We start from the raw sequence: 12,080 nt of genomic DNA on the forward strand, positions 1-12,080 counted from the left end.
TTATATTGACCTTACCGTCGGCAACACCAGCATCATGCCAGATTGCATCATTATCATTGCCCTTTCGCACGAGTACTACTGTATGCTTAGCCCCATAGATGACTTTTCTGACGTTTCTGCAGAATCCGAATATATGATGCAGTGGAATCGCGCATGAAAACTGTCGGCGTTGTCCTTGCAACATCCCTACTCGTGTTGCAAACCCTAGATTGTAATTAGTAATAACATTTATGACATCGAAGCTCCCAGCTGGTCTTACATACCCGGCCGGTGCTGGATCAATCGCGGTGGCATGTGTTGCCTTTACCCTAGAAAACTGATTGTGTTCAGCGTTATCGGTAGTATCCTTCGCAAACATCATAGACGGACCAGCCGACCTTGTATAATCATCTGAGTATCTCGCTAGCCCGATTATCGTCGTTGCAACATCAACATCGCGTTCTATTGATTCAATTTCTCGCCCGTCAATGAGATATTTTGTGCTCTCAAATAACGCCATTACGCCGTTGTTGACAAAACCAACTCGGATAGCCGGGTTGTTGTCGTATGGTGCATTATCGGCAGCATTTGTCACGAGTTCCCCCTCAATTTCGATAAACGCTTCACATGGCAGAAAGTATCTACTGGTATCTTGGACTTGAAGTTCAATTCGCGATCGTAGATTCGGTTGCGTTGCATAATAAGAATAATATTGATAATCACGGACAGAATCATCCCTGCGCACTGGGGCATCCATATCAAACGCGGGATCAGCGGTTCGCGCAAACATTTCTATTATTTATCATGTTGATATTTTCAATTGCGATTTTTTCGTCGTAGACCACTTCCCGCTATCGCGTTCATGAGCGCGTTGGTTGCCGCATCGGCGGATGGCGAAGTCGCCAACGACGGAGTCGTCGCCAACGACTCTAGTTTTTCTTCCACGGCGTTATTTATTACTTTACTGACATTTGCAGGCATCACTGTCGTTGATGGCATTACCGGTGGTTTCTGTTTTTTTCTCCTGGATTTCACCAACGACATTAGTTTGTCTCGCGCGGCAGAAAACGCCCTTCCGGCAACATCTCCAATGGCACTAATACCCTTATCACGAATAACATCAATAGCCTTCATTCCTAATTGTTTGGCTAACGGCGCTACTTTTGGAGCCATTCTTGTAAATAACCCCGCAATGGTGCTACCGAGACCATCTCCATAGTACGCGCGGTAAACAGGCAATCGCGAGTTTACCACGTAGACGAGTACTGGTTTATCATGGTTGTAGTGTATGATCATCCTTATTAAAAACACCAGTTTTCCAATTAATCATCCACGAGTTCGTCTATGAGCGTTCGATATGCATTAATGTCCATAATACCGCCTGCAAATAACCGCTTGCAAATATCAGCGGCCTCATTGATTATTTCCGTAGAGTTATTTCCGGCTCGTTTTCCTCCAATTAATACCTCTAGCCGTGATATATCACTGAGAACACTGTTAGGACAAGCGTTTTCAACTAGACCACTACCACTTGGATACCCCTCTCCGCTTGTTTTTTTAGAACCAGCTTTTTTTTGACGTTTTTCTTTTCGCTGTTCTTGTTGTTGTATATCATAATCATCAATTCCTTTTTTAAATTCTTTATATCTCAATTCTTTTGTATCCAAGCGATCAACCCCTTTATTCGTTTTATACAACCAATTAACCCAGTCATCTCGTTTTATATTACTGTTTTTATACTCGTCTTTTAAAAAGTCTTTTCTTGAATGATAGCTTTGAGCGGCAAAATTACCAAAAACCCTATAATCGTCGATTTTCAGTAATTGAGGTCGTTTTATTTGTGCTATAGCCCCTTCAGTGAGTTTATCTATAAAGGGGACTCCTTTTTGAGTGGAAATTTTTTGAAGTTCACCAACATCACCCTGTTCAGAATCATCAATATCAGCTAATCGTTCATACTCTCGTTGGGTTTTTATATCACTGGAAAGTTGTTTTATCCGTTGCTGTGTTTGTTCTGTCTCTGCTGCTATCTTTTCAAGTACAGGAAGAAGAGGCGCCTCTTTCCGTTCGCCCTCCTTAGGAATATCCCCGTATATTGCTCGTTCTGTAACATCCTTAGTCGCTTTAGTTACCGGGGCAAATAACTGTTCGCTTCCAACAGTAAAATCGGTTTGCATTTGTTGTCGCGTTTGAAGTTTCTCTCTCACTCTGTCTCGTAACGGTATAAACTTTCTAAGCGCTGCTAGCCGCTCTCTGGCTAGCCGAGTAGTGAGTGATTCGCCTACCATTATTGCAATTGCGAAGCAATTTCTAATTTCTCGCCGGAGGCTCCGTCTATAATCCTTCTAATGTTTTTGATCTTACTAGAAATCTCCCGGCGTCGTTCATAAACACGTCCAAGTTTTTTTCGTATTATTTCAACGGCGGTAAATAGTCCAATGAATGCATTTGCGTCATTGTGGTACAAGTTTTCATTGATCGTATGTTGTAATCGTTTTATAAAAAAATACTCGCGGGCCAGGGTAAAACGTCCCCGTTTCGACTGTTCGTTAATAATCTCATAATCGGATAATATTTTTTCACTGTCGAGACCATCAGATAATTCAATTCCTTGATTTTTTAATTTTGAAATCTCGGCTAATATATTATTGATGTCTTCGATATTCATTATTCTTATAAAACATCTTGTTTTTAAATAAAAAAAAATGAAAACCCCGTGTATCAATTCCGAGGTGTTCATACTTTGTTTTCTTCCGGAGCAGACAATAACGTTTCACACTGTCATGGTGACTTCGTCACTCGCTAATTTCTGTTATATATGAAAATCGAATTCTATGCCCGGTCTTTTTTGAGATCGCTGTTTGATATACTCGTTCTGCAACAAATTGTATTGAGGCTCTACAAATATCGAAATATTTTCCTGCCTCATTCATCGACTGAAATATTTTTTCTTCGTGAGTTGTTGTATCAAATGATTTTACGCTTTTTGCTTTTTTTGAGCATTTACCAGTTTGGCCTTTTTTACTATTTTCACTCTGAGAGATGGCTTGCAAGTTTGTAAGAGAATTATCAGTCTTATTATTATTAATATGATCAATAACAAGCCCATTCTCGATTAATCCGTTAAATGCTTCAAATACCACCCTATGAACATAATACTTCTTCTTTCCGGCACCAAACATCAAGTATCCGTGATTATTTTTCCATCCAACCGGCTTCTTCAGTCTACGATTTCTAACAATGCCGTCGCGAGACGCCTCGTAATTGACGAGCAGGGGATGCGGCTGAAATTCTCGGTCCATTTGTATAATAATACTACTTGTCTAATTTATTATTTGGTTTAATTATAAATCTTTCAACGTAGTCCTGGGGGGTTTTGATGACGAAGTCTGCGGTGGGGTCAATGACGGCGTTTTTAATTCGCTTGTCATAATAGCGTTTTAGTTCCCTGTATCGCTTTCCGCCACAATTGATACACAACTGCGATTTTCCTCTTACACCGACGTGACAAACCAAGCACGGGAGGGGGCCAAGAGAACCATTACGAACGCTTTGTAAATGGTACCCGCAGAATTCACCTCTACATGATTTATTGCACGGGGTTGTCGACCCAATCATCAACCATTTGCAGTGATTCATTATACTATATTCTTTCATTTAAATACTTGTTTTAATTATATGGATGAGTTCGAGAGATTAGCAGCAATTAAGCCCTGGAAAAATATTAAGTTCAATCTTGATAGAGTCCTCAAGGACGCACCAAAAGCGTTAATAAACGATAGAACCCTGTTGAGTAAAATACGCGATTGTATCGATGAATTCAAGCGTGATGGTGCATCTCATAGTTGGTCAACATTTCGAATTGATGGCGTTGTTGATGCTACCATGAACGACAACCGCGCAGCAACGATAATATCACAACTTGACGGTAAAAGGTATTTCTTCAGAGTAAAATTCATTGTCCGGGTGGAATCAGGTGATTGGATCATACGTGATAAATTTGAACCAGTTCTCAGCGACAAGAAAACAGTCACTGTCAGCCGCGACTCCAAGCCGGGGCTGTTAACCGGAATTGACAGACCATACTATGAACGAGCGTATCCTGAAACAGCAGTTATTTATGGAATATACCCGTTAAATAAGAAACCTGATATCGGAAAACTGAAACCGATGAAACAGTCAACTGGGATAAATTGTGTAGCAGAACGAATAATAGAGCATTTTACAAATGCATGTCGAGGAAACAAATTGACTGATTTACGACGTAGCAAAATCAACCAGTGGGAACTAACCGTAAAAGAGCGAGGAGCAACCATCAGCGACATAGCGAGATTAGAAACATCGCTGAGATTTCCAATAACCGTTACAACGATAACCGGTGAAGTATTATACGAATCGAAGTACAAATCGAAGGGAGCCCCAATCAAAATTATTGATCATAACGAACACGCATGGACGCCCGCGATCACAATATTTCCACGGGATAGAACAGTAAAGTATATCCCGGGGGAATTCCTGGAAGAGAACGGTTTTCTCGCGGAGAGGAAACTATTTGATGCTATTGCCTACTTGTGTAAAAACGACCCTGTATCAGTGTGGTTACTTCGCAGCGCTGATACTTTTGATCAGTTTGTAAGACCAAACGGTGAATTATACCGCACTGAAGCATTTCACAGCAGGATGAAAAAAACCGCCATAGAATTTGAGGAGCATGATGAACAACTGCTAACAAATTGTTTTACGATTCCATCGGTTGTAGCTCATGTTGCAGCAAGGAAAAATGCGTGGAGACCAACGCGCAAGGAATTTCTGCCGGATGTACAATCCAGTTGTTTGGAGTATTATCACGGTGGATTATGGAACACTGAATACAACCGCGACGCTATGATCTCGGTTGATATGGTTGCCTGTTATCCAGCGAGTTTTCTCGGGTATGGATCCGCCGCTGAGTATTTCAAACGATTTGGACACCCCAGACATGAAATGACTCGTGTTGCTATTAATGGACCACTGCCTGATTTTGATTTAACCGGATTTGCTCGCGTAGTATCATTTGAGTTCGCGGCAGGACTTCATCGCTGTTGCTATATTTGGATCGGTAGACACATGGCTGAAAAGAAGTGGCTGCCAATAGCGCTGCTACGGTATATGATTGATTGTAGCATGCTAGTTTCGTTGATTGTCAGTGACGCGATTATATCATACCGGGCGCAGACTGAAGTCTGGTTACCAGAACCAGAGCGTCTAGATAGCATAATTGACGAATCCAGAAAACACATCGATGCCGACGAGGAATATATCGTCGAATGGTCCAGGAGGATATTTAACCAACGAAACCACGAGGCAAAAGATCTCGGTAGAAGAATAATCGGTAAGTTCACACAAGGTGGAAAAAACTACGACTACAAACGATATTGCTCACGGCTGATTATAGATGACGCAGAATATGATTTCGTAATCAAGGACGCAGTGGCAAAAAATAGATACGTGAACTGCGAAACAGCTTTCTTGTCCAATGGAACGAGGTTGGGTACAGTTGTTACCTACAGCGATGGAGACAGCCCGGCGTATCCACATTTGAGGGCGTCTATGCTGGGTTACGCCGCTATCAATTTATTCTCGATGATAAATAGATTCCCCGATACCGCGGTTAGAGTAGCCGTTGATTCGTTTTATATAGACGTAGCGTATAAGGGAAACGTAGCCGAGTTTACTAGTCCGGACGAGAGTTGGGGTACATGGAGAATTAAAAATGAAATACGACGCGATTATTCCCCGTCAGCAGATGTCACCGTTGAGAACGACTACTTACGCGGTGATAAATTATCAGAATGGTCTAATGCACCACCGTGTTCTGATCCAATTTGTAGACACAAGACGGTTTATTTAAGCGGCTGTGGCGGGTCAGGAAAGACGACTCGGGCAATTGAATTATTTCGAACGCGGGCAAGTATAATCGTGCTTACACCGACCCATAGACTAGCGCGAGAGATAAAACAACGAAATGTTGACGCCGTTACTTATCACAGCTTTTTTCGATACAGCGGCGGTGAGTGGACTCCTGATCGAATGGGTGAAAAATTTATTCCCGACATTATCATCTGGGATGAGATATGTACTGTTTCGTTAGATACTTTACAAATGTTTCTTGAGTGGTTGCTGCGCGCGAATACAGCGGTAATCATGTGTGGGGATCATGGCCAACCACCACCATTTGTCGGCGAGGGTCCACATGATTGGTTAAGGGGTTTTGTGGACTATTATGAAGAAACCGATACTGATTACCGAGCACTTGATGAACAACTGCGCGAGGTTAAAAAACTAATCAGATTACAGCCGGATAGAGTTCAGTGTGAAATAATTCGCGAGGTAATTCCGGAAACGCCGTTGAATGAATTCTGGGAAACATGGAGACCAAACGATTTGATTGTAGCGAGTAGAAAGATAGTCAGAGACACACTTCAGCGGAAGTTGTTTACGTTGCATAAGGAAAAGTTTCCAACGCGTCCAGTGCCGTTATGTTATAGACCCGCGGACACACGGCGGCAGAACATTGAAGTTGAAATTCCAGGCCCGACAGCGTCGGGGACAAAAAAACAAATTCTCGTGCTGAATGATATTGTGCTCGTTGATATCAGCGTCGTCGAGGACGCGCTACGTGCTGATAAATCCCCGTGGACGCTAGGATACGCAACAACAATACATTCCTCGCAGGGACTAACCATCACGGACACAATTGTTTGGATAGTTGATAATCGTATCGAATGGTCGAATCTAGTCTATCTTGCAGTGTCCCGAGTACGGAGAATAAATCAGCTTCGAAGAATTGTTATTGACGAAGCCAGTGACAACGATGACATCATCGATGCAAGCGTCATTGATAGAAAACTCTTTGGTTACCGCCAACAGGATAAAAAAAAACAGCGGCGTTTTGATATTGATGCCGAATTAATAATCTCGCTACGACAACAACAGAATAATCACTGTGCGAGTTGCAATTGTGTAATGCGCTGGCGTTATTCGGATAAAGACGCTCGCCAATTTACCGTGGACAGGATCGATAACAGTCTCGGTCATGTCAAAAACAATGTGAGATTGACCTGTCTTGAGTGCAATAGACGCAACGGCGCTAGTTAAGACCACGCGGGGGCAATTGAGTATCGTCAGGTATCACTTGTAGTTGCTCGCGTGTAAATCCGCGCTGAGGAGCAGTTGAATCCAGTCTATAGATCGGTGGTCTACCAGTTGATCGTGTTATCGTTGATATGTTATGTGTGGTAACACTCCAAATAGGATCAGTAGCTCTTTTTTTACCGCCTTCAAGCTCTCCTGGTTCATATAGATATCTAACAGTGACATCGCCAAGAATCGGCTTGGAAACGCTATTTATTTTTGATTTTCCGGGTATATACTCGTATTTAATCGCGTCGCTGGGCTTCATGTTGATTGCTCGGGTAATCTCGTTATTTAACGCTGCAATTACACCTGGCAACCTTTTAACCCATTCACGAGATCGTTTTTCTTGGATGAATTCCTTCGCGTATTGATATCCAAATAACCGTTCAGCGAGAGTCCGATTGAATCGTTCAACAATTGCCTGATCACGATGTAGCGCAGTATGACCTCGTCGTATCGCGACGCTATGATGTTTCAGCGTTGATAAAACAGCGCCGCGAAATTCACTACCGGGATCAACTTGTAATAGATTTGGCCAGCGCAGAGGGCCTCTTCGATAAATTCTTTCAAACGCAGCGGCTACTTCAGTTGCCGACTTTGTTTTTAACGGCTCCGCTTGTTTGTATCGACTCGCAACATCAACTACGGTTAGCGCGTATTTGTAACCGTTGTCATGCGGCAAAAATAGTATATCAGCCTGATGAACTTCATTAGGTACGCTGACATCAAAGCGCGAGAAGTTGATTTGTTTAGGCGGTGGTAGATAGATTTGCCATATAGCCTGTTTGGATAACCAATTAGCCGCAGTGGTGTTTGTTACCTTTGCAGCGCTTGCAAGCTTACCAATTGCGGCCTTCCCCTTCCAGTATCCTCTCGGAGAATAATAGATGGATTCCATGTTGTTATTATAAACGCTATCGTTTTCAATTACCAGCGCCAGAAGCTCCGCTTCCAATCATTAATTTACCTTTCATAGCCGATTTTACCAACCATGAGGCCAATTTTTCTTTGACGGATTTATCAGGAATAGCATTTAATGCGTGAATTAATTTTACATCCGCGATATGACGCTGTTGCAGATCGCTACTTTTGTAAGCAACATCATGAGCATGACACGCCTTATCGATAGCGTTTATTGGATACTCACCGGGTTTGGGCTGATTTTGATCATCGAGTATAATATCTAATCGTGTTCCGGGGCCACAGTAGTTATATCCTGGGAGGTGTTTTTCTCCTGGATACTTTGCCCACGGTGTTCCGGGGAGTTTTGCCAATTTGGCTGCGATGTCACCTCCTCGCTTTTTTTTAAAACATCTCCGGGTCTAATAGAAATAAATCTAAATTTCTTTGTACCGCATTGTACACACTTGCCAGTAAGCGCCGATCTGTTATTTCTTGTCGTAACGGTTGTCATATCATTTGTGCCAGTACGTACTCTACACTTCACACAATATAGATCCATAATTTATGTATAGAGATATGAATATAATTGATTTTTCGGCGACTAAAACAAGAGAACCAGTTAAGCATGTTGCAGCGTTACCAAACTCGATCCGGATGATTATCATCGGACCATCTGGATCCGGCAAGACGCAATTGTTACTCAATTTAATAATGAGATGGATGAAGTGGGATAAGTTGTATTTGGTTGCTCCTAGCGTAGATGATCAACGATGCTACGAGGTGTTGAAAGATTTCAACGAGAATGCATCAGCGATCGCTAAAAAAAATGTCATCGAGTTTATTACAGATATCAATGATGCACCGGGTATTGATGATATTGATGGCGACGTTAACAATCTAGTCGTGTACGATGATGTTATGTTAGACAATCAAAAAAACCCAGCTAGGATATTTTCCAGAGGCAGGCATAAAAACACTGACGTGATATATGTCACTCAACGATACACTCAGATTCCAAAAGTAATTAGAGACAACTGTAATATTCTTGCTGTGTTCAACGGCGTTGATACACACACGCTACGAAATATTTGGCAGACATGGTGCGGCGGTGACATGGACTTTAATGTTTTTCGAAACTTTTTTAGTCATGCTCAGTCGACCCCACATGGATTCGTAACGATAAATTTACATGATCCTCGGACACGATATCGTATCGGACTTGACCAAATATTCGGTTAGTTGTAAATAATTTTCATTGTAAATAACTACTTAGCAGCAGGGGGGGCGATGACATCGACGCGGTCGTCGACGTGCTTACCGGACGCTGACGACGCTGGGGATCGGCGCGCAGAAGGTATTAATTAAACCAAATGACGTCCGGACAATTGTCGATTTGGCCCCTCGACGATGACAACGACGACGACGTCGTTTTTTTTTTACCAGGCGCTGACGACACCGGATCCGCTGAGTGCAGAAAGTATTAATTAAGCAAAATAACGATTGGACAAAATGTCCGATTCGCCCCCCCTGCTGCTCGAGGATTTCCGAATATATACGTATTAGTTTATTCCGCCGTATCCACTGATGAATATTGATATTGCCCCGACAGCTATTCTGACATGTATGACTATAACAATTGCCGTTGTCGCAATTCCAGTCACACAAATCAAAGGTTTTTGCCGCGGCGAGTGCACAACTGGTATCTACGACGTTACTCTCCTTTGCATTTTGCGACTAGAACAGTTTTCTTGGTGATTTCATCTCCCAGCTGTTTTCCGCTTCACTTATATTTTCATGCTTTTAGCTTTGTGGGTCAAGCACAGTTATTATGTTCACAGCTCAAACACAGACGCTCAAATGTAAATGGTCTGTGTACGCAATGAGCTTGCAAAATGGTCTTGCTCATATATTATGTACGCTGTATCATTGATATACCACGAGATGTAAAAAAAATCATTGAAAGGAAACGAGGCTTGTAATTAATAATCGATTTTTAGAACATTATAATAGATTTAAGAAACAAAATAGTTTTTTTAGAAAATTATAATGGTTTAATAAACCACAACAACAAAGCATTAAATACGCTCCAGTATGTGCCTCATAACCGACACATTTAACATATAGGCTTAGTGTCGACTGGCTATTGCAACTATGTATCATTAACATTATCAACACTATAGATACAGCCAAAGAAAAGTTCAGTTTTAATGTTTTCGTCCAGTGCAATATGTGTTTCTCTTTCACTCCAGATTCTCGCTTATTTTGTCCCTTACACACGAGTTTGGAAAGAGAAATGGAAAAAAGAAAGTATTCCGATAAAATTGTGTACCACGAGATGTATAAATTTTTCATTGAAAGGAAACGAGGCTGGCCGAGTTCCCTTTTAATTACAAATTTGTACTATGGTATCGTGTGTCTGAATTTTTTTTTTAACTTCAGGAATATGGCCTTACAGATGATGATGATGACTTTGATGATGATGATGATGATGATGATGTTGAAAACATTCTTCTGGCAGAAGCTTTAGTAATGCTTTCAAAAAATCGAACTTCTTGATGAGAGATATAAGGCGAGCATCATGTATCATGCATCGTGAAAGATTTATCACGCACCGTGCATCATGTATCATGTATCCTGCATTATGTAGTGTTTATCATGTATCACGTAACATGCTTGACACTTTAACTACTGACGGTATTTCAATAATACGTTTGTGAGTGAAGGCATGTTGTTTCATTGTGGTACTTTTAATTTGTTCGTTGTTGACATGGCAATTGGACGCAACCTTCTAATTTAGAGCATTCCTCCCGCTATTTGTTTATACGATCATTCTTTTCTTACTTTTCTCCTTCATTTCTTTCTGCGGCTTTTTCTACTTCGTTCTACAGTGTAGATTTCAAGTGATTTCCGATGATGATAATATCCTTTACGTCTTGACATATCACTTTTAAAGGTTAAATAAAGAAAGTTCGCAGCAATTAGAGACAACTAAATAATGGAAATGAAACTTTTATTTTTGTTACGCAGAAATGTGCGGGTATAGTCTGGTTAAGTACACATATTTACCATTAGACTCTTGTGATTTATAGTCTAAATTACCATAAAATTTCTATTCTTTTGTGCATTTAATTGAATCCAAGAGACATAATTGAGCGGATATTCGAATATCATTTTGATCGAGAATCACATTAACGTACGCGTTGTATGGAATATTGCGTTTTAATTGTTTGCTCCTATGGGTCTAATGTGTCACTCGAGAGATTTGTTTTCCTATCCAGAATCACTTGTGCTTTTTCCTACTGAAGTTAATTAATGTCGATAGATTTCCAATAAAATGCACAGTTGCCATCAAACATGACAGACCATCATATTGTTTGCAGACATTTGCAAGAGATCACAACAGTGAGTAACTGAACAAATTCTTTTGCCAAACATATCCATCATCATGGATCATAATCCATCATCATGTATTCTTATTTATTTTGAGAAATACTGGCAAGAGAAGTGTGTCTTTGGTAAGCTGCGATGGTGAATTAAAAATACTAGTCTCTATAAATATCCTTAGAGTGTTTCATGACGCATTTAAATACTTTATTAAAATGAAGGATTTCAGCGTTTCAACGTTTGATGCAATAAGACGTATTTATTTTGCAACATACAGCAACACACCTAAAATATATACATGTACACTTTTGTCTCAAAATGTTTCATGCAAACCGTGCTTGCTCAGTATAAATAAGCTGTTACATCAGCAAAAGATTTCTAAAATATTGAATATATCTTTTGTCCAGGTTGTTGCAAGTCAAGTTATTCTAGGAACAGTCTTAATGAAATTTTGGAAAATGTTTTCTTTATCTACAGGCAGAAGATTGTCATTAGACTTATTACAACGTTTCAGGTGTCAGTATTACAGAAGAGGCAAATTTAGATAATGGGTCTGTTAACCTGAAGAAGCAGGTATGATAAGGATAGTAAGTATGAGAAGATTGTCCAGAAATATGTCAAGTTGGTTTAAAGATTTC

This window comes from Sinohyriopsis cumingii, unplaced genomic scaffold (assembly GCF_028554795.1).
Source record: "Sinohyriopsis cumingii isolate HCF-2022 unplaced genomic scaffold, ASM2855479v2 utg003052l, whole genome shotgun sequence".
NCBI lineage: Eukaryota > Metazoa > Mollusca > Bivalvia > Unionida > Unionidae > Sinohyriopsis > Sinohyriopsis cumingii.